General features: G+C 41.1%; 1 long non-coding RNA gene across 2 annotated transcripts; it reads left to right on the top strand.

The window, feature by feature from the left end:
- Nucleotides 1–7,656: 7,656 nt before the first annotated feature.
- LOC143435225 (uncharacterized) lies at nucleotides 7,657–13,297 on the top strand. Of its 2 annotated transcripts, XR_013105350.1 has the most exons (4): nucleotides 7,657–11,908; nucleotides 12,244–12,375; nucleotides 12,655–12,719; nucleotides 13,110–13,297. It is a non-coding gene; the product is annotated as an uncharacterized LOC143435225 (long non-coding RNA). The 2 variants fall into 2 exon arrangements; XR_013105349.1 differs by having other exon boundaries at nucleotides 7,657–12,375.
- The last annotated feature ends 9,296 nt before the right edge of the window (nucleotides 13,298–22,593 follow it).

Genomic DNA, 22,593 nt, shown 5'->3' with positions numbered 1-22,593 from the left:
TGCCTTTCCCCAGGAATGACCTATGATATATCGTGCATATTATAAAAGAGGATTCCAGTGGTGACTGTAGGCATATGGAAGCATGACGGGACAGAGGACATTCCTGTCTCTTCTCTTTCTTTAAAGTTCTGAATTGATTTCATTCTACTGAAACCTCTGAATTCCTGTAGCACTCTGCTTTGTAACAATCTGAGGGAAAGGAGGCAGATGTGCTGATTTTCCTGGTGAAAAGTCAGTCCTCCCCACCCTCATCTTCAGGTCACATTCTGGGAAGGAAAGGAATGCTCAGGGTCTGGATAAGGTCCTCCAGTTCCTTTCGTCCTTTTCTCTTTCTTGCTCCCCCCTATCTCTTTTTATGAGGAGATTCAGGTTGTCACTTAAAATGACTGTTTTCCGGGTCTGAACCAGGAACGGCTGCTAAGGATTTCAAATGAGCACTTTAACAATTTTATCTGACTCAGCCATGGACACATTTTTTTGATAAGTGATGGGGTAAAGTTGATATGCCCTTTTCAAAGACGTGGGCAATAGGCCAGGAAAGCCACTCCCAGGGACTTGGTGGAAGCCCTTGGAAAGCCTGGGTAGGTGCTGCACTTTGGACCCTATCCTACTGTTGTAACAGGTGAGGGCCCCTCATGCTAATATTTGCTTAAACTCCTGTAAACACCGTTGCCCTTGGTAGAAAGTGCTCTGTCAAAATGATAAGAGGTTTCGTTTTTTAATAGACATATCCAAATATTTGTGGATTTTATTTGTTATTTTTCAAGGATGACAAGTTTGGCTGGCACTAGGGGAATGGCTTTGGCAAAGGCCAAAAGGCCTGTGATTACAGGGGTTAGGAAATGAAAAACACCGCCAGAAATGCATGGGTCCCAGGTCTCCTCACAGAGCCCAGTGAGAGAGCCTAGCAAAGTATGGGGAATCCCAGCTGGAGAAGTTGAGAGCTGCCCTCTATCCTCTGGAGAGGCTCACTCTTCCCTCCTTGTTTGATTTTAGGTTTTGGGTTTTGTTTTCTTGTTTGTCTTTTGAGACAGAAGTTTTCCAGCTTCAGGCTGATAATCATCCCATCCAACCTTAGCGTTTTTACTACCTCCTTTGCTGCATTGGAGGGTATTTTCATCTCATGACAAATGTTTTTAAGTTTTGAGTAATCTTTCTCTCCCTCTTCTCACCTCCCGTCTCTCTGTTTACTCCTGCTTCGCTTCCTTGTCCCAAGTGATATGACTGTGGGCTGGGCCACCACACCCAGCTATCTCTCTGAAGATATTTCCCCTGGTACATGCTAACATGCACAGTAATGGAGCACCATGAAAAAGTCTACACAGGAACACACTATCTAATGTTTAAATCACGACACACATATCCTTAAATGTTTATTATTTCTTTGCCAATTTTTAAAAATGCTTTCTTTTACTTTAAAAATAGAGATCCAGTACTGTCTCTAGTGGCTATACTGTTTCTTTCTCATCTGCTTGTGGCTTTGAACACATTAATCACCGTCTCCTGCTACCTTTCCCCTTCCTTGTAGTCCACCTTGCCTCTAGTAACCTGGACTCTCAACTTGTATGAGATCATCTCTTAGGTTTCCTGTATGAGAGAGATCAAGTATTATCTTTCCATGCACAGTTTGTTTTGTTTAACATGGTGAAACCATGCTCTAAAAAACCCCACTGCTCTAAAAAACAAAGAGAATGGAGTACACACACACACAAGAGTTGTGTTAAAACGGAGTGGTTCTAGAATCAGAAACAATGACCTCAAAGAGACGTGATCAAGGCTCTTCTGGGTTTGATTTTTCAGGGACATCTGCAAAGGCAGATGTATGGTAGGTAGAAAGCCAACAGAGGACAGAACATTTAACAGACAACCCCCAAGATTCAGAATATGAATGCACAGGACTGAGTCACAAGAACAAAGGATTTGCTGAAAGACAAAGGCTGGCATGCGGCCTGGAGAAATGGTGCATTTGAATGGATGACCCCGGTCTTGACACGTTAGTGACATGGGTGGTTACATAGCCTATGCCTAGAACATGAGAACTACAATAATATTTTCTTCAGCTCTTATGTGACACTAAGTTCTTTTATTGGAAAGACATTTCCTACCTATTGAAACACTGTGAACATTTTTTCCAAGTCTTCAATGGGGCTGGACAGATTTAAGGGCATCTTTGCATTATGCATTTATGTTTAAGCATTGCAGCTGTTAAGACTGTGCAGTGTTTTTCAGAGAACTCAGGTTCAGGTCCTAGACCACAGATCAGTCAGCTCACCACTGCCATTTCTGGGGGTGTGGGAGCTTCACCTCTGGCTTCCAAGTACATTATACACATCTACTCTCTCATAATTGAAAAGTAAAAATAATAAAATTAATCTTAAGAACCTTCAATATTTTTTTTATTTCTCAAAATTTTGGAACAACATTGCAAGCACACACACACACACACACACACACACACACACACACACACACCATTCACCAAGAACTCCTGAGAGCAGAATGACAACGGGACCCACAAATTCTTTCTTTTCATTTCCTTTTTTCTTCTCTCCTCCAGCACCTAGTTATTCTTCAGCTAGTTAATTGTAAGTATTAGTAGAAGAATACAATATGGAAGCAGTTTTGAGGTCATACGTGTGTAGATCCATATAGAAGTCTGCAGTCTGTAACAACCACGAGCTCATTTTTATGGCTTGGTTGCCCTCAGAAATGGTTGCCAAGCTGCATTTCCCAGAAGGACACACAGGTATTGGGGCTTACTAGCCAAAATAAAAGTATTGGTTGCCAAGGAAAGAACCGAGGCAGATAACTTTAGGGCCTCTACTAGAGTCTGGTTGTTAGTGCAGACACACCCCTTGCCAAGGTCCTTCCTGACATTTACCAAGTTTGACCTGTCTTCTGAAATTATGTGCCTCCCAAGCAACTTATACATGTACCATTTGTGGTACTTACAATATTGTGCTAATTACCCGTGTAAAGATACTCTCCACAGCAAGACGGATGAATGGATAATCCAAGCAAAACATCTTGTTGAGTAGTCATCTCTGACTGCACCAGGGTGTAGGAGATCCCCAGGCATCCTTTTCTCTCTCTCTCTCTCTCTCTCTCTCTCTCTCTCTCTCTCTCTCTCTTTTCTTTCTTTCTCTTTCTCTCTCTTTCTTTCTCTCTCACCTTATTGTTCTTTTTATTTCCCCACTTGATTACTTCTTTAGCATTGCATGATTTTCTAGCTTAGTTCATGAATGATAACCAGACACTCCCTGCTTACCAAATAGAACAAATGCACAAGTTCTCCTAGTGGTATTTGCTCCTTTTTCATTACTTGATTATTATTTTATGTTTTTTAAATTTAAGACATAATCTTCTGTAAGCCAGATTGTCCTAGAACTTGCTACGTAGCTGAAACTGACCTTTAACTCCTGATCCCTGTCTCTACACCTTGAAAACTGGGATTACAGGCAGGTGATCCCAGTTTTCAATGCTTGCTTCATAAATTGTGTGTGTGTGTGTGTGTGTGTGTGTGTGTGTGTGTGTGTGTGGTGTGGTGTGACAGGGTCATTATTATGTACCTCTGGTTGCCTTAGAACTCTCTATGTAGACCAGACTAGCCTGGAGCTCACAGAGATCCAGCCACCTGCCTCTGCATCCCAAGGGTTGAGATTAAAGGTGTAAACCACCACACCCAGGCTATGAATTGTGATTTTTTAAAATAACCTTCATAAAATTTTAATTTCTCTAAAATAAAATACATATGTAAAAAACCCACATAGATTATTGTGTGCAAGGTCCTAAATTCTTAGGCTAAAGATATAAAATTGACATCCATTCAGTAACCTTGTACTAGGGTAAGGCTTTAGGACTCACATCTCTTGTCTGATAGTCTTTGAAGCTAGTTAGATGCCATTGAATGTCAAGAAAAGAAGATGATACGAGAGCTCACTCCTGGGTACACATTACCCCCAGGGCCAAACTATATATTGCTATATATTACATACATTACATGGCTATAGAGTAAAGCAGGCAATCCCTTTCACACTATTTAAATACAGTTCTATTAGATAATTTGACATTTATATCCAAAGGAGGTTTGTGTGTATGCAACATTTAAAAAACTTAACCCAGCTTTATGGGTAGTTTTTATAATGGCTATGAAATACATAGTAAATTTATGCAATATAGTTCCTAATTATGTGTTATGGTTCAGGCATCTTATTTTAGTTTTAAACCACATCTTAAGCTTTGCAAGGAAGTGACTAAAATTGTACCCATTTTGAATATTGTTCTTTGCCTAAGACTTACTAAGTGCTGAAGCAATGACTGATATTAAGTTCAACACTAGACAGAGTATGAGTATGTGTGACGGTATGGGTATCTGTGTGCACTCATGAGTGTCATATGGATGATGATATATAGTATTACATAATGCTATAGAATATCACCATATATAAATATGCGTGCATGTATTATACATATGTGACTATGTTATGTGTATGTTGTGCTTATATATGTAAAAACAAATAAATACACATATACATGTGTGTATTTGTATATAAATCTGATTAAGTTTTTGTAATAATGGCAGTAAGTTCTAGCTTTTTTTTTTTTTTTTTTTTTTTTTTTCCTTTGGGAGACAGGGTTTCTGCCCAGGGTGGCTTTGAACACTCAGACCTCCTGCTTTAGCCTACTGAGTACTTGGAATATGGTTGAGTGCCACCAAGCCTTGCTCCATGCTGGTTGTACAGACCAGAGATGCTGAACTTCCAGAAGGGAGGTAGCTCAGAGAGTGCTTCTGGAGTAGGACCTGAATCAGAGTCAGCTCAATTTTGAAAGATTCATATTTCAACATGTAGTTTCATTAGAACCCTCTAATGCCTTTTCTTCTTTTGTAAGAATTAACTTTGATTGGTAGAGAGCAGGGATGTGGAAGGAAGTTGAAAATGACATAGAACATTATGGGGTAGCATGAAGAAATGAGTCTGAAACATACCCATCAGGGAAGAACGCATCAGAATTGACATCGAAGTGATGGTTTGAGAGTGCAGAGTCTGGCCTCATTTTACTCTAATCTACATACTTGCCTGGCTGAAACTGAAACTGCACAAAGTTAGAAAAAAAAAGCTTTACTTATGTTTCCTGTAGAAGGGGGGAAATTATAGATTTACACCAATGGTTGCCATGGGTCTATGCAGCCCATTCTCCATAAGGGAACCGAGGAATTTAAAGAAGGTAGGTGCTGAAGTGGAAGTCCACAGCCTGTTCCAGTCTGGTCCTGCAAGGAGGGGCCAACGAGGTCACTTCTCTCTACCCAGTATGTGTGATAGATTGTAACTATGTTATGACTTTGAATAGCAAGTAAATATCTAAGAATATCCCCAGAGTCTTGTTTTTGACTGGTTGTAATTTCCAGAATCAGCACATTAAAAACCAGTACCTACTTGTCTAGGATATACAATGTGCCAGGTCAGAGAAGAAAAAAAAATAGTTTTAAGCTGTTTTCAAGTGATTTGGGAACTAAAATGAAAAGCCCCATGCCTAATGATCATGCTTGCTTTTCTTTCTATGCCCCAGAACTTTGATCCATAACCAAGTATGACTAACTAGGTTTGTCCAGAGGCAAGCAAAGGGTGTGAGGTAAGGAGGAAGTATGGAAAGCTGGCGAGAAACCACCAAAAGGAGACACGGAAAAAAAAAGTCCCAATCAAGCGTAATGATGGACACAGTCTAAAGCCATACCCACGCCTTCCAGTTTTTTTTGAACCGAAGCAACCAACAAAGTCAAAACTGTGGACAAAGCTCCTTTGGGAAGAGGTAAAGAAGATTTGGTTTTAGTTAATATGCAAATGAGCTAACCTGTTCTCTGTGCTCCCAAAAAGAACTTTCAGCTCTATTTTAGTGAGTCAGAGCTAGTTTTCTTTGAAGAACCATGGCTGAGCATTTGCTGCTCCCCACACATAACTGGAAGCTATTGCCCTAGTGTTAGCGGGTTGCCATGAGATGAAAAATTACAACAGAAATGCTTCTTTATTAGCAAAATATTCTTATTCAAATCCAAGGTAAATGGTGTGTATACCACATATAGAAGAAGATGAATGTAATTCTACATCTTGCTCATTACAGGATGAGCTACTGTGTACCCATAAAATATGGGTGTGAAGGCCATTTTTGGTTGTCAGCTTGACTTACATAGGAAATTAACTAAAGCCCAAGTGGCCCAGTAGACCTGTGAGAGATATATGTGGGAGAAGACCCACTCCTAATTTAGATCTTTTGATATAGGAAGATCCACCTTTAGTCTGGGCCACACCTTCTTCTGTTAGGCTGTAAAGGACAGATGGGAGAAGGAAGCTCTTTCTTTCCCTGTTTGCTCTAGCTTTCACTGGCAAATTTACTCTTTCACTGGCATTGGAGCCTACTTCTTTAGGATTCCAACATATACTAAAGACCAGCTGAAATATCCAGTCTCACAAATGGAACAACTACTGGATTCCTAGGCTTTCTGTTGATAGATGGCCATTGTGGACTAGCTGGACAATAGCCTGTAAGTGACTCTAGTAAATTATATATAAATGAATGTGTTCACGTATATGTACATTTTCATTCCGTCTACTCTGTTTCCCTAGAGCAGTGGTTCTCAACCTTCCTAATACCACAGCTCTTTGTACAGTTCTTCATGTGATGACCTCAACTATGAAATTATTTCATTGCTACTTCATAAATATAACTTCATTATGTTATAAACCATAATGTAAATATCTGATATGCAGGGTATCTGATATGTGACCCAAAGGGGTTGCAACCCACAGGTTGGGCTTACATGCACATTCAGTTATTTGGAAGCCAAGCAAGGATTACAACAAACAAGTGAATTACTATTATCGGACTCAGCTGTTGGTTACAGAACTGATACTATTTTGCAATGTTTATGTAAGACCATGGAAAATAATTATGTCTAAACCCAAGGTCATAGATAGTGATATATAAGATTTTATCCTGTGGCTTTATGAAATACATGTGTAGTCATTTGAAATAAACAGATGTCTGGTCTTTGCAGGAAAAAATGTTGCTTGTATTCGTCTCTTTTCATTCAGAGACTTTTGACATCATATGTAGTCTAATACGTTTAGTGTCAAGACATGATTAGAACTTTCCCACTGACAGTCTATGTGATCAAAGCTACTTATGTATATGTAGGATAAAGTATCACATATATAATTGGTATTTTGCATTTGTGTGTGTCATGCCAGATTTGATGCCAGAGCCTTTACAAGAGATTTTTTTTCGATAAGAAAAACCTTTCTGAGGAATTCTCATCCATATATAGTCATCTCCCATCCACACAGCTTCCCCTAATGATATGATCCCTTCAGGATCTGTAGGCAAAACATTTCTGGCAAAGTCATCTCTGCTTTTTCTTAAGAAAAATTACAGAATCTTATCCTATGCACAGCTCACATGTTACCTCCTGTTGTTGTCTAAATGTATGTACCTCAGAAATAATCCAATAGAAATAAAACCTTTAAAACCATAGGTAAATGGTTTTGAAGGTGTAATCTTTCAGGGAGTGATCGAAGCACTGCCTTCCTGAATGGATTAATTCATCTATGGAATAGTGCATTGTGGTCAAATTAATTTGCTACAGAAACAAGAGTCCCCAGGCACATTTCTTTTGTTGAAGTGCTGCCTGCTTTGTGATGTCACAGTAAAAGACATTGGGCAGGTAATAACAGGTAGGCAATACCATGCTCTTGGACATAGCAGGCTATAGAACCATGGCATCAGTAACTGTTATGATTAGCTTTAGTTGTCAGCTTGACACCTAGACTCATCTGAGAGGATCTCCTCTGCTGAGGAAGGATCTGGATCAGATTAGCCTATGAATTTATCTGTGAGGGATTGTCGTGATCATTACTTGATGTAGGAGGACCCAACCCACTGTGCAGAGGAGAATCACCAATTGGCAGGTAGTCCTGAACTGTAAGAAAGTTCGCTGATATAAACTTACCTGCAAGCTAGGTAGTAAGCATCATCTACTGTGTCCTGCTGTACATTTGGGCCGTGAACCGAGTTCTGTTTAGCATAGTAAACAGGCCTGCCTCAAGTTCTTGTCATGACTTCTTTCAGTGATGGACTGTGATCTAGAATTGTAAGCTAAAGTGAATCTCTTTCCTTCCCCTAAGTTACTCTTTGTCAAAGCCTTACAAATGAAACTGGCCCACCAACCCCTATTCATTGTAAATGATCTGGGCTCAGATATTCAGTTACAACAGAAAATGAACAAAGCCCTTGAACTTGCCTCTAACACTTCCAGGAAATGGTGGCATCTCCCTGTACCTGGCTGACTCAGTCCCGAGGTCCTTTCCAGTGTTATCTGCCTCGGTATCAGTTCTGTTACCACTGAGTTCTCTCTTCTTATCAAGCATCATTCTTGGCCCAGTCTTTGTTTTCAAGCATTTTTTACTTCATGTTCTCTCATGTTTTCTGGGAAATATGCCCACGGGTCGCAAATCTGTTAAGTTGATTTCATTTTCCCCAATTTTATAAGATTCATTTTGTCTGGGAAAGCTTTGTATGGTGTCCCTTGTCTTCTAGATGTGATTCATCAATGGAATGTCCCTGGTTTTCCTTGCTGGACTATGAAAGTCTAGTATATGCTCACTGGGAATTTTGGTAACTTCTGGTCAACTCTGAGGCCATAAAAGTGCTAGGCTTCTTTCTTTGTTTCAGTGATTGTGGAACTGACCCCCCCAAATAACCAAGATTTAGAGTGGATGCCAGGAGAATGGTTTCATTTTCTCTGCTTTCCTTTCCTTTTGGTTTTTTGTTTTGGAGACTGGGTTTCATGTAGCTCAGGCTGACCTAGAACTCACAGTGTTGCCTTAAACCCTTCTTCCTTCTGTCTCTATCTGAGATTAGAGATTCCAGGGGGTTTTATTCTCATTAATACCAGAACTCAGAAATGAACTCAAAAGGAAGCGCAAGGACAGTTTACTAGAGTGTAAGATAAAAGACAGTAAAGGTTACGAGAAAACCCTGGCAGTCACCAGGAGGAAATGGCTTGCGTAGAAATGACAGCTTATTGTGCAGGGAAAGAGCTTGCTAAAGAGTGGAAGTGAGCTACTGAGCTGAGGAAAGAGCCTCCCAAGCCCCCAAGGCCTGGGTGTATTATCCTTCAGAGTCACCCCCCTTCAACATACCCCCGCTTCCCGAACTTTCTTTCACACTTGCTCTGATCTGAGGGTAAGGAAGGGCTTCGTGTCTTCTCTGCAAACCATGCATTTCAGGTATCACTCTTGAGGTATCCTTTTTAGTTCAGTGACTAGCTGGAATGGCTTCTGAGCAAAGTGTCCTATCTATCTTCTGCAGGTTTGTTTTACTTTTTCCACCTGTAGTCCCCTCATTCAAATCAGTGGATCTTCCAAACAGGTTTCAATCTCTCATCCTTTCTTCTTCACCACCCTCCTCAACATTTGATAGTCCTTGCACTTTTATGAGCCTAGGAAACTCCTTCACAAAAGTCACACCACAATGGGAGTGGCTGTTTAGTAGGTTTCTCTGTGAGATGTCTTTATAAAACAAACACACACTTTTTTATTATTATCAAATCATAATTTTTACTTTTTAACACAGGGGTTATGAACATAAAAATGCAGGATGTGGGGAAGGAGATGACACAGGAGCATAGGCAAACACACACTTTTAAGTATAGAGCATGGAACTCTTTAGGCACAGGGACAGGACAGCTAGGTGAAGAGTAAGTGTGGGGCTGAGATTTTCTACTTCCTCTCAGCATCCTGGATGCAGACCTATATTTACTTTACTGGGCATGAGAAACACTTCATTGTTCTCTCCATGGCAAGAGAGAGATCACCTGCCTTCAGCCCAGTCACTGTAGACAGCCCTGCACAGTCATCACCCAGGGCGTGGCCACCAGTGTGAAACACATCCTCTACCTTTCACATGACCTTGGTGTTCTGTAGAAATAATTCTTGAAAGATTAGATATACTGGAAGGAGGATGATGTCACCAAGAAGATGTCTTCAGCTGTTCCCACAAAACCACAGCTGGAGACATTATAGGTCCTAGGAAGGTGGGGGATCTACTCTCATTATTTTGCTAAGTGGTCATGTTGTCAAACTGCCTTCTAAATATTTGAGCTTGATCCCATAGATCTGGGTTGTCTCAGTCTTGGTGAGAGAAGCAGTCAAGACAGAGGCTTCTAACTGGTCTAAGTGCTGTGGAGAAGTAACTGAATGTTCAGCCCTAAATGAGACATCTATGTCAACATTCCATCCCTGCACTCAGGATGTGTCTGTCCCAAGAGTATAACACCTAGAAGGTGGGGCAGAGTGCTATGAAATGCTGTCTTTTGCACATGCCATGACCACTGTACACATGAATTCAGAATAGCTGTGGATACCTGCAGATCTATGCAAGATTAAGCCAGTCAACACTCCAGCATGAATGTGGGAAGGGCTCACGAGGTGACACCCTTAACTGAAAATTGTATAGCAGTTGATGAAGTATACCAGGATGAGAGTGGGGCTTAGAATTTGTGGAGTGGTCATGACATGAGAACGTTTATGCCCGGGGGGGGGGGAGGGTACACAAGCCCCATAGCTCAGTGAGATACAACGGAAGAGTAATTAATACAAGCAAATATATCTTAAATGTCATCTGTCATCTTTTTTTGTTTGTTTGTTTGTTTTTTTGTTTTTCGAGACAGGATTTCTCTGTATAGCTTTGGCTGTCCTGGAACTCACTCTGTAGACCAGGCTGGCCTCGAACTCAGAAATCTGCCTGCCTCTGCCTCCCAAGTGCTGGGATTAAAGGCATGCACCACCACTGCCCGGCTTAAATGTCATCTTTTAAAAATAATTCTCTGAGTGCTTTGTATTTCCATAATTTGTCTATAGCACAATTACCACAATTATGTAGTTTACCAATAAAAAATGGACATATTAGAGTCTGTGATTATTTTTTACTTTAACTTGGTAAGTAGGCAGACTTAAATATAGCAAATGACCCTGGAACTGGTGATCTCAGCCATAGAGTCCTGGTCAGTCCAGGTGCTATAACAGAAACTGTTCTAATAGCCCATCCTGGCCTGTGAGAATTTTAAATATCTTCTGACCAAACTTTTCCTTTCACTGCCTTCAAGACACAAAGGGAGTAGAGAATACCAGGCCATTAAAAGATCAGTGTTCCCATCTCTTAGGTCAGGCTCCTAGGTGTTTGCATATGAAGTAGGTGCTTTGTCCTAAAATTTCTTGTGCATCTCTATGCCTCTGATTACAGAACAGCGTCTTGTTCAGACATTTTCTAAGGGCATCAAAGGGCACCTAGAAAAATATGATAGAAAAAGCATTTGCATCAGGTTAATTAGTCACAGAGGAGAAAGTATAAGTACAGTAATTTATTTGCTAAGACCGCAATAAGAAGTCTGATTGAGGTGTCCATGTGTCCTTCCATTATAGAAGGAAAGCATAGTGTTGAGTGACTGAAGTCTTCCTTTGATGCTGGCTGATCTTTTCTGTGAGGAGGCTGTCTCTTAAACAGGCAGGGCCTAGCAGGTCGCCTGTCAGGACAAGCCCAGAGGTGGCATTACTTGGTGTTTGCCGATCAATGACTCTTTGGAGCTCAGAGAACTCAGGCTCACGGAGTGTGACTCCCGAGGTTGAGCTGTGTGGTGCTGTCCAGGATTCCACAGCCCAGCACAGGACTGTGATGTAGTGCCTTGTGACTCAACATCCCCAAAGCTTACGTGCTTTTCCTCAGCCTGGAATGCCCAGAATGGAGCTGTTGGTAAATCACAGTCCACACCCCAACTTTTCAGTCCTTTCGCTAATTTCTGCTGCTTCACTTCAGAGTCCCAGAACAACAGTGCGATGATTCACCGGCCCCACTTCCTGTAAGTAATCATTTTCCCACGGTGAGTGATGGTTTACTCCGGGGGAAGGAGGAAGAAGAATGTTGACTTGATTTTTCGTTCTGTCTTTCTTTCTTTTCTTTTTTTTTTTTCCCTGTGGAGCATTTCTGCTGACAGAGAGCTAACGTTGAGTACTTTGTCTCCATTTTTCATGGTCATCCCCAAAACACAACTTTAAAAATATTTTAATTTGTTAAGCTAAATCCTCTGAAGTGTCCGTTATCTGTAGGGAACAAGAACGTAATAAGCCCAATGCAAAGTTTGTTTTTTAAAAATATTTAATGGTAACTTTGTAATTTTTTTTTGTTGTTGTTTAGTTTGGTGTGGGATGACTTCCTGTGCGTTGGAGAGGCCAAAGGCTGGAGAGACCCCCCTCGGTAGCCCCATTCTATGGCTGAGAGATCTGAGACCCAAAGAATCTACAAGAGTTGTCTGTTTCTGCACAACTGGTCAGTAACAGATAGACTTGGGCAGGAATCAGCTAATTTTCCGCTGTGATTTTCCATAATCTTGCGGATGATAAATAGACCTAAGCTTATCAGGAGACACAGAACCAAAAGCTTTTGTGATGAGAGTATTTCTTTCTTTGGACAGTGGAGAATGGGGGAAAGAAAGTGCTCAGAGTTTAAGCACACAGTGCCAATAGTACATCTAATTATTACAGATGACCTGGTAAAGTGCTGCCTGGTTCTGGGGGCTTCCTTTCACCCATTTCTGTTCTCCTCTAGGCTGTGGAGTTCTTTCTCCTGCTCAGCAAGGCTCAGCCTGGCTGAATTTCCGGTGACATTTGCATGTGAGTTGTCTCATTTCCCTGAAACCCTGTCACATGCCCTGAGGTTGCTACAGAGAAAGATCTGAAACCCCGGCCAGGGAAGTCCCAGGGAGAAGTATTACCTTCCCTTCTGGAGTTTACAGCTCTCTTCCAGATAGCTGGCCCTCCCAGCTATGGCTCCCAGGCCACTGTTAGGGCAAAGGGTGGTGGTGGCCAGAGACTATCCCCAGGCTCTGCTCCTGGCCCTGGGTCCTTTCAGCATCCCCTTCAGATGCCTTTGTCTGACTTTCCCCTAGTTTTCTCTTTCCCTTTCACCCTCCTCCCTCACCAATGGAAATTTAGAGGGTTCTGTGGTTCTTAGGGGACTCTGGGGCAGTACATTTATGTCCTCACTTCCTCTACACATCACAGGGGATTCCTAAAGCAGATTGATTGTCCAGCACCCCAGCAGGCTCCCTCCCCCAGGATGCAGTTGCCACATCGGTAGACTTTTCAAATTCTCTTTTTAAGTGTCAATTGCAATATGTGTGTGTGTGTGTACATACATACATTTTTGCAGTGTTTTCATGTAATTTAAATTTTCTGTAATTTAAATGTCATGTGTCACAATAAAATAGTCAATTTAATTAAATGAGTTTACTTATTTAACTATGGAATATTTGCCTGCATCTCTGTGTTTAAGTGTTTGTGTGGATGTGTCTCTGAGTATGTTGTGTGTTTGCACATATGTGGTATGTGTATGTCTGTGTGTATGTATACATAGATGTGTAAATGTGTTTATGTATTTATGTGTATATATAGGTATGTCTATGTTTATATGTAATGTGTGTATGTATTTCTGTATTCTTTGTTGTATACATGTATGTATATATGTATATATGTTTATGTACTATATGTGTGCAGGTCTATATGTATACAGTACATATTTATGTGTGTGTATGGCATGTATCTGTTTGTGTCTGTATATGCCTGTATATTTGTGTAGTGTGTAAATGGATGTGTATATATATATATTATATATATATATTATATATATATTTGTGTATGTCTGTACCTATGTGTGTACCATATATATATATATGTATATATATATATATGTGTGTGTGTGTGTGTATGTGTGTGTGTGTATGTATATCTGTACCTATGTGTGTATGGTATGTATATATAGGTATATATGGGTATGTATGGTATATAGATGTATTTTTATATTTTTGTGTCTGTGTGCCCATGTAGAGTATACATGGATGTATATGTGTGTACTTTTATATGTGTATGCTTATGTGTGTGATGTGTATCTGTCATATACGTATATATGCACACACACACATATGTATATATGAGTATATTTGTATAGCTCTCCATGTGTATACCTTTGTGTGTACATGTGTATGTGGTTGTTTCATCATTTCCATGTTGTATTACCCGGGGATTTCCCTCTTGATGGTCTGTCACAGCACAATTGACCCATCTGCAGCACATTAAAAATTATAGCTTTGTGCTAAGTGCTTTTAGAGGACATTGAGTAACATCAAATATTGCAAAAGTAAAAAGAAGGAAACAGGACCTGAGCTACAGCTCAGCTGCAGAGTGCTTGCAGAATATGTATGTGTATGTATATGTGTGTGTGTATGTGTGCATGCATGTGTGTATAGGTGTATGTGCATGTGTGTACACATGTGCTTATGTGTGCTGGTGTATGTGTGTGCATATGTGTGTATGGGTATATGTGTATATGTGTCGTGTGTGTGTGTGTGTGTGTGTGTGTGTGTGTGTGTGAACCAGTAAGTTTCATTAGGGCTGTTTTCAGGACCTTGTGCACCTCACCAGTGGCTACTGAAGAAAATGTCTCTCCTTCTCCATGTTAACTAAGATCTGTATAAATCCTGAGGAAAGAGGAGAGTCAATCCTATGATCCCCTACCCTGCATGTCAACTGTCCCCATCTCATGAAAATCATGTCTGGGTAATCATGTTGTGGTGACTTCTGGAGTGTTACAGTCATGTCATAGTCCCTATTTCCCTTCCTCTTGGTCTTGGGTTGCCTCTCTCATCTCCCACTATGTTCCCTGAGACTAGAAGGGGGTATTTCATAAATGCCCTATTTCTTGATGAATCTTCAACATTCATCTCATGTTCAGCACTTTGACTAATTAAGAGTCTCTGGAATTATTGTTGACCACAGCAAGAAGAAAGCTTCTCTGACCAGAATTAATAGCAGAACTATTTTATGGGCATAAACACAACTAATTAGAAGGCAGTTTAACAGGTACACCATATTTAGCAAAATAATAACAGTAGATTCTCTACTAGGGCCTATAACCCTTCCACAAGTTATAGACTTTTACTGGGTTTAAAGTACCAGATATCAATTCCCGTTTGTTGAGCAGGTCTCAAGTCCAATCAGAAGGTGGTTGGTTACTGCCACAACAGCATCTTTGTTTGTTATCTTTGTTTTTTGTTTTTGTTTTTGCTTAGTACATTATTGAACCAAAGAGTACATCTCACCCAGCCAGTTGGTACTACCAGAGGGTTCAAAGTAAATAAGACTGTTAAAAACAGTTCTCCCTCACTGGTGTGTACAGCACAATGAAAGCTAGCCCGCAGATAGGGAGCTTCCAGCTAAATTACAGCTTGATCGCTCTGTGTCTTGCAACCATGTTTATGGTGTCTTCAGCAACAGGGTCTTCTATATCATTCTCATGGGCAAGCAAGAGCAGAGCTAATTGCCTGCATGATGGGGGGTGGTGGCAAAGGAGAAAGATTAAGGGGTTCACGTAGCTCCACCTCTCCCTGAGGATGATGGCTAATGGTTGGGGGAGAGAGATAACTTCCAGTTACTCATGTGAAAACTGTAATTAAGCTCATTGGCTTGCATGGATGTACACACACACACACAGAGAGAGAGAGAGAGAGAGAGAGAGAGAGAGAGAGAGAGAGAAGTAGAAGGATGACTAATGAGAAAAAGAAAGAGGATCAATGCGGGCTAGAGAGGAAAAGAGTAATGAGATGCAAATGCCATCAAAATACATTATATATACATATAAAATAAAGGCTCCAGTATGACTCACTTATTTCACAGATACTTATTGAGGGTCTAAATGCTGAATGTTGCTGGGATGATGGAGGAAATAACTCTGTCATGTTAAAAACAGGGGAGATGTCGGAGGAAACGTAAGTGGTAGGTGTGTGAACTTCAAGTGGCTCAGCGACAATTAGAGAAAAAAAAATCCCTGTTAATGTTCGTGTATCTCTGTACTGTAACTGAGAAAAAAAATAGATGTGGGGAAATGAAGTAAGATGAGGGCTGTGACAAGCCTGGTAGTAGGGGTGGATTGGGTCAGGGGATAGGTAAAGAAACAGGCTACAAGAATAAGAGAGATTGTTGAATCAGTGGGCAAGGAGAGTGTCACATAATATCTAGAGGCATCAAACACGTGACTATGTAGGGTGTGTGTATGTGTGTGCATGTGTGTGTGCGCGCGCGTGTGTGTGTGTTATAGTGAATTAGCCAGATTATTCTCTGAAAGAAAAAATTATTTATCTTTGGTTTTTTTTGCTTAGTACATAAAGAAATGGGTTCATTGTGAAATTTCATATATATATATGAAATATGTATATATGTATATATGTGTGTGTGCATGTGTATCAAATTTTATTTTATCTAAACATCCCTGCTTTTCTTTCTTCCCCTAAGCAGTTCACTTCTGTTTTACTGACACACGTATTTCATTAGCCTCTCCTGTTTTCCCTCCCTTTAGACCCCCTCTTGTCTTCTCATAGTCCCTTTCTACTCTCACACTGGACGCACATACTCTTGCTCATATACATGTAAAATACATACTTACATATATGTACATTTAAATCTTATGTCTTTCATATGGGAGAAAATGTTCAGCATTGATTTTTCTCATCCGACTTATACTTAATGCAATGATCCCAAGATCCACCTTTTTTATCCCCTGTAAATGTCATCGTTTTACTTTTCTGTACAACTGAGTAAATCTCATTGTTCATATACACCACATTTCTTTGTCCATTCGTGTGTTGCAGGACGTCAGATTTGACTCTTCATTGTGACCACAGTGAGTGGTGTAGCAATAGACATGCATGTGTAAGGATGTTTATGGCATGCTGACTTAGAGTCTTTCGGGCGTTCAGGACTGGCACAGCTGGGCCATTTGGAACCTCTATTTTTAGTTTTATTTGAGGAACCTCCATTACTGAGTTCCATAGTAGCCGTGTATGTTCTCATTCCCCTAACGGGATGTATGGTTCCTCTTTCCCCACATCTTGGCCAGCATTTATTATTTGTTGAGAAACACAATTCTAATGACTTGAACAAAAAAAAAAAGTAATAATAATAATAACTTTGAAATTTATTGTTCATGCAACTGAAAATGCCAGGCTAACTTTGGCCGAAATGAAGATGTCTAATAATGTTTCTTATGATTTTGCTTTTCTCTCCATTTCTATTTTAACATTTCCCCCTGGCTCCTTCCTATTTTTAGACAGACTTGCTCACATAGTGGTAAAGCTGACCATCTGCAGCTGGTGGCTAAAATTCTGTTAACTTGTGAAGGACCAGATGGAAAGCATATGCTTAAAAAAAAAACCAATTGGCCCAGCTTGAGTCATGGGCTTCCCCTTGGAGCCAGCTGGTGAGGCAACCCTCCATCCAAGCCATATGGATGGAGAGGAGCAAAGGGACCTTTCCTAGAGAAAGAATGTGTTCTACGGAAGAGGAATGTAGGCTTGAAACTCCCAACAATGACCACTACACATATCCCCTATTGGTCTATTGAATGGGTTGACCTTGTACTTGTAAAGCACTGCTCTGAAGAATATAGAATACAGCCTTAACCAAGCCTGACTTTTACATGAGTACCAGGAATCCAAATTTGCTTCCTTATCTTCACTTGGCAAGCCTTGTTCTTTTCTTGGTCATTCATAGTCGTAACTATCATTCTTAAAGATAGCATCCTTTCCTGGGATGGCTCCATGTTGTATCTCCACATCAACATGTGTTTCCATGGCAGCTGAGACAGGTGAGAAGGATGCTGGGAGAGTATCACAGCAGCAATTAAATATGTAGGTTTGGAAAGACACCCATACTTCGCTCACTAAAAGACGTTACGCCTGCTGTAAATTTAATTTCAAGATCATGACACAATAAAACATCCTCTAGTCTCAAAGGAAAGCTAGGGCCCTGGTAAATACCACAAACATTTTCTCTATGACCCCAAACTGATAAGGTAGAGAAGCAATTAAAATAACTTCAGAACTAATATATGTCCTTGAAACGTGTAGTGCATTGTGACACTCCTATCCCCCCCTTCCCTAATAATGCTTATAAGTAGCACATTCTCTGAGTATTTTGGTGAAAAAGGTAAACCTGAGGAAAACATCATCATTAACCTATAAGTTCATTTTGAATACTCAGTTCTTTGATTTGAAACAGCTGAAAAACCACTCACGGAGGGCTATGCAAATGAATACATGCTAGCTAATTATAAATGAAAGTGAGAGTCCAAGTGCTCCCGAGTTAAGTGTGTAGGTAGCAACATTAGTGAAGAAATGGAAAATCCTACCCACTTATTGCACTGTTCTTACCTTTCTCAGTCAGAAAGCTTTTTGGCGTCTACTGCATTTCTGTCGGCGTTCCATGGTGATTTAAATCAATTAATATCTACTTGTAGCCAAGTGTTGACAGCAAATTTCTAAATTCACCGGCTCTCCCCTTTCCAGTGTAATTGGGCGTATGCGAAAGAACTTTTCGCTTGCTACTAAAAGCAAGTCAGAAAAATGTGAAGTGGGTGTTAACCCTTTGTAAGGAGGCTACCTGCTTTGGAATGCTGCCCTCCATGACCTTTTCGCGGACAGAAGAAAGACTATGTGGGACCTCTAATCCATGAACTGTACCCAGACGTCCCTGAAAAGTCTGGAAGGATTTTATTTTTCAGCTCTCTAGATGAAGGGAGGGCTTGGGTGAGAGGCCAAGGACATGGAGGACATCTTATCTGATGGTGGCTACTGCTTCAGCTTAAGAAAATATTAGCAAACATACACCAGAGGGAGCTGGCTGAAGATTATTTAGTCTCAGGAATGAGGAGACAGCATGGCCAGAGATGTGCAGGCTGTGTCAGTGTGAACTTGATTTCAGTCCCCAACATCTCTGTGCAAAAGCCAGGTGTGGTGGCCCACATTTGTAATTCCTGCACAGGGAAGGCAGAGTCAGGCGAATTCCTGGGAATTGCTCGCTCTCCAGTCATTGTAACTTAATCAGCAAGCAACAGGTCACTGAGAGACCATGCCTCACAAAACACAAGCTAGATGGGGCCTGAGGAATGACATATGACATTCAAATCTGACTTCTGGCCTCTACATGCAAACATGGTGGGGTAGTGTATTAAAACTCTTGCCTTGTTTTGTGACTGAATAGATGGCCATGACACAGACTTGGCTGCCAGGTGGACACCTTCAGTTGGTGCACAGGACAAGATGCTAGCTGGCAGAATAGCTTTTGGAGGGACAGAAAGTATGTACACATGTCAGAATTGGTCAGTCCTGAGTATAGGAGGGGCCATAACTGTCCTTGTAGGTTTTTAGGGGAAGGAATAAAAGACAAGAGGGACCAAGAGATAGCTGGTACAGAGTCCACTGGTACAGAAAACTTTGTTACAGAGTGCTTTGTTATAGGAGCTTTGGACACTTGGAGGCTTCATCTGGGCCTCTCACTATTTTGCACTATGTGTCTTCTGGACAGTAGCTGATCTTCCAGAGAACTGATGACAGTGTGGTGAATGGGTGTTTTGAGAAGGTAGTTTAAGTCTGGAGATAACTCATGGCTCTGGGGGTGTGATGCTGAGATCTGGGTCCCCTATGGCCCTACTCAGGAAGTCATCCAGCTGCCAGTTTTCATGAGAATGAGTCATCCTCCTGGGAAGTAAGTTTCAGGCTTAGAACTTAGATGCCCTTTGTCTTAGGGTTTTGTTGCTGTGAAGAGATACTGTGATCAAGGTAACTCTAATAAAGGAAAACATTTAATTGGGGCTGGCTTACAGTTTCAGAGATTCAGCCCATTATTATCATGGCAGGAATCCAAACTTTCAGGTACCAAGGCTGTCCACTTCCACTGATGCTTGGCAAGGCCACCCTCAACTACCTATACAGGTGGAGCCATGAGTCCCCCGCCTTTGTGTCCTCAGGCTGGAGATTTTAGAATGGCTACTCCAGCTTGTTTCTTAGAACCATTTGCTTGAAAAATTGTTTTCCAGCCTTTTACTCTAAGGTAGAGTCTGTCTTTGTCACTGACGTGGGTTTCCTGTATGCAGAAAAATGCTGGGTCCCGTTTATGAGTCCAGTCCATTAGCCTATGTGTTTTAATTGGGGAACTGAGTCCATTGATGTTAAGAGATATTAAGGAACAGTGATTTTTGTCTCCTGTTATTTTTGTTATTAGAGGTGAAGTTATCTTTGTGTGGCTATCTTCTTTTAGATTTGTTAGAAGAGGGTTACTTTCTTGCTCTTTCTAGGGTATAATTTCCCTCCTTGTATTGGAGCTTTCCTGCTATTATCCTTTGTAATGCTGGGTTTGTAGAAAGACATTGTGTAAATTTGGTTTTGTCATGGAATATCTTAATTTCTCCATCTATGGTAATTGAGAGTTTTGCTGGGTATAGTAGCCTGGACTGGCATTTGTGTTCTCTTATGGTCTGTATGACATCTGTCCAGCATCTTCTAGCTTTTATAGTATCTGGTGAGAAATCTGGTGTAATTCTGATAGGTCTGCCTTTATATGTTACTTGGCCTTTCTTTCTTACTGCATTTAATATTCTTTCTTTGTTTTGGGCACTCGATGTTTTGATTATTATGTGACAGAAGGTATTTCTTTTCTGGTCTAGTCTATTTGGCGTTCTATAGGCTTCTTGTATGTTTATGGGCATCTCTTTCTTTAAATTAGGGAAGTTTTCTTCTATAATTTTGTTGAAGATATTTATTGGCCCTTTAAGTTGGGAATCTTCACTCTCATCTATACCTATTATCCTTACTTAGGTTTGGTCTCCTCATTGTGTCCTGGATTTCCTGGATATTTTGTGTTAAGAACTTTGTATTTTGTATTTTCTTTGACAGTTGTGTTGATATTTTCTATGGTATCTTCTGCACCTGAGATTCTCTCTTCTATCTCTTGTATTCTGTTGGTCACGCTTGTGTCTATGGCTCCTGATTTTTTTTCCTAGGTTTTCTATCTCCAGTGTAGTCTCCCTTTTTGATTTCTTTATTGTTTATACTTCCATTTTTATGTCCTGGATGGTTTTGTTCAATTCCTTCACCTGTTTGGTTGTGTTCTCTTGTAATTCTTTAAGGGATTTTTGTGTTTCCTCTTTAAGGGCTTCTACCTGTTTAAGTGTGTTCTCCTCAAATTCTTTGAGAGTGTTATTTATGTCATTCTTAAAGTCCTATATCATCATCATTAGAAGTGATTTTAAATCTGAATCTTGCTTTCCTGGTGATATAGGGAATTCAGGACTTTCTAGTGTGGGAGAACTAGGTTCTAATGATGCCAAATACCCTGGGTTGCTGATGCTTATGTTCTTGCGCTTGCCTTTTGCCATCTGTATCTCCTTAGTGCTACCTGCCCTGTCCCTGACTGGAGCCTGTCTTTCCTATTATCTTGGTTGTATCAGAACTTTGTGGGGCAGGCGTAACTACTGGGGTAAGCGCTGGGGCCCAGAATCTGCTCAGTGCTCAAGCGCAGACAGGATGCTGCCCAGGTTAGAGCTCTGGAAGCCCTGTTTCCTCTGGGTTCTTAGAGATTGGGGGCAGAGCTGCCACCCAAGATCTGCTCAGTTCCTGGGCCCAGACTGAAAGGAACCAGTGCTCTGGGCTCAGAGTGACTTCCTGGGTCCTTGTGGGTCCCAGTTACTCCCTGTTTGGGGCCGGCCTTGCTGTCTGCTTACCTTAAGATACTGCCTGAATTAGAGCACCTGGGATCCCCACTTCCTTTGGGTTCTTAGAGATTGGGGGCAGAGCTGCCACCCAAAATCTGCTCAGTGCTCTGGCCCAGACCAGAAGCAATGTTGGCACTTTCAAGCCCTCTTAGAATCTGGGGCCTGAGAACAAAAAGCTTGGTTCTAAGTTGTTCAAGCCAGAACTTAAAGCTGTAGCAACTTAGGTCAGAGGCTTGCTGCTCTGGGCATGAACTATGAGTGGTTGCACACAGCTATCCCTGGTCCATGCCTCCACTGCTCATGTATAACTACAGCTAGCATTGGTCTGTACTGGTGATGGACAGTACGAAAGCTGAGTGTAGGGACCTTGAGCTACTAACAGCGGCTGAAATCATAGACCTTGGCTCTTGGCTACTAGAATTCTAGGCCTTAGGGAATTGGCAGCTCCTTAGAATCCTCCATCTTCCAGGGCCCAAAGTCTCTCATATTTTACTTAACAAGATTGTGACCTTCCACAGTCATGGGGTTACACCTTCTCTTAACTTCTCTTTCCCTACCCACTCCCTGTCTCTGGCTGTCCCTGCTCTACTCAGTTTATGCAGGAGGCCACACTGAATTTTTTCATCCATATCTACCATGCAGCAGTCTCTGCTTCCATTAGCAGCCATCAGCACTGCCTCTTTGCCATGCTACTATCAGCTTTCTACATCCAGGACAGAGATCACAAGTAGATCAGAAAAGAGCATCCACTCAGGGAAGACCTTGATATTTGGCCTAATAGTGCAACATCTGTTGTCTTTATTGGAGGGTATCTTCTGGCTGACTCAGAAAGTGTGAACAACAATAATCGGAAGGGAGTGTTTGCTTGTGTGTACCATACAAACATGGTGCTTGTAATTAACACCAATAACAGCACAACTTTCAGTTTGGGGGAAGTATAATCATAGG

This window comes from Arvicanthis niloticus, chromosome 20 (genome assembly GCF_011762505.2).
Source record: "Arvicanthis niloticus isolate mArvNil1 chromosome 20, mArvNil1.pat.X, whole genome shotgun sequence".
Lineage (NCBI taxonomy): Eukaryota > Metazoa > Chordata > Mammalia > Rodentia > Muridae > Arvicanthis > Arvicanthis niloticus.
Note: the sequence above shows the minus strand (reverse complement) of the source record. Positions and strands in the feature narration are given on the sequence as shown.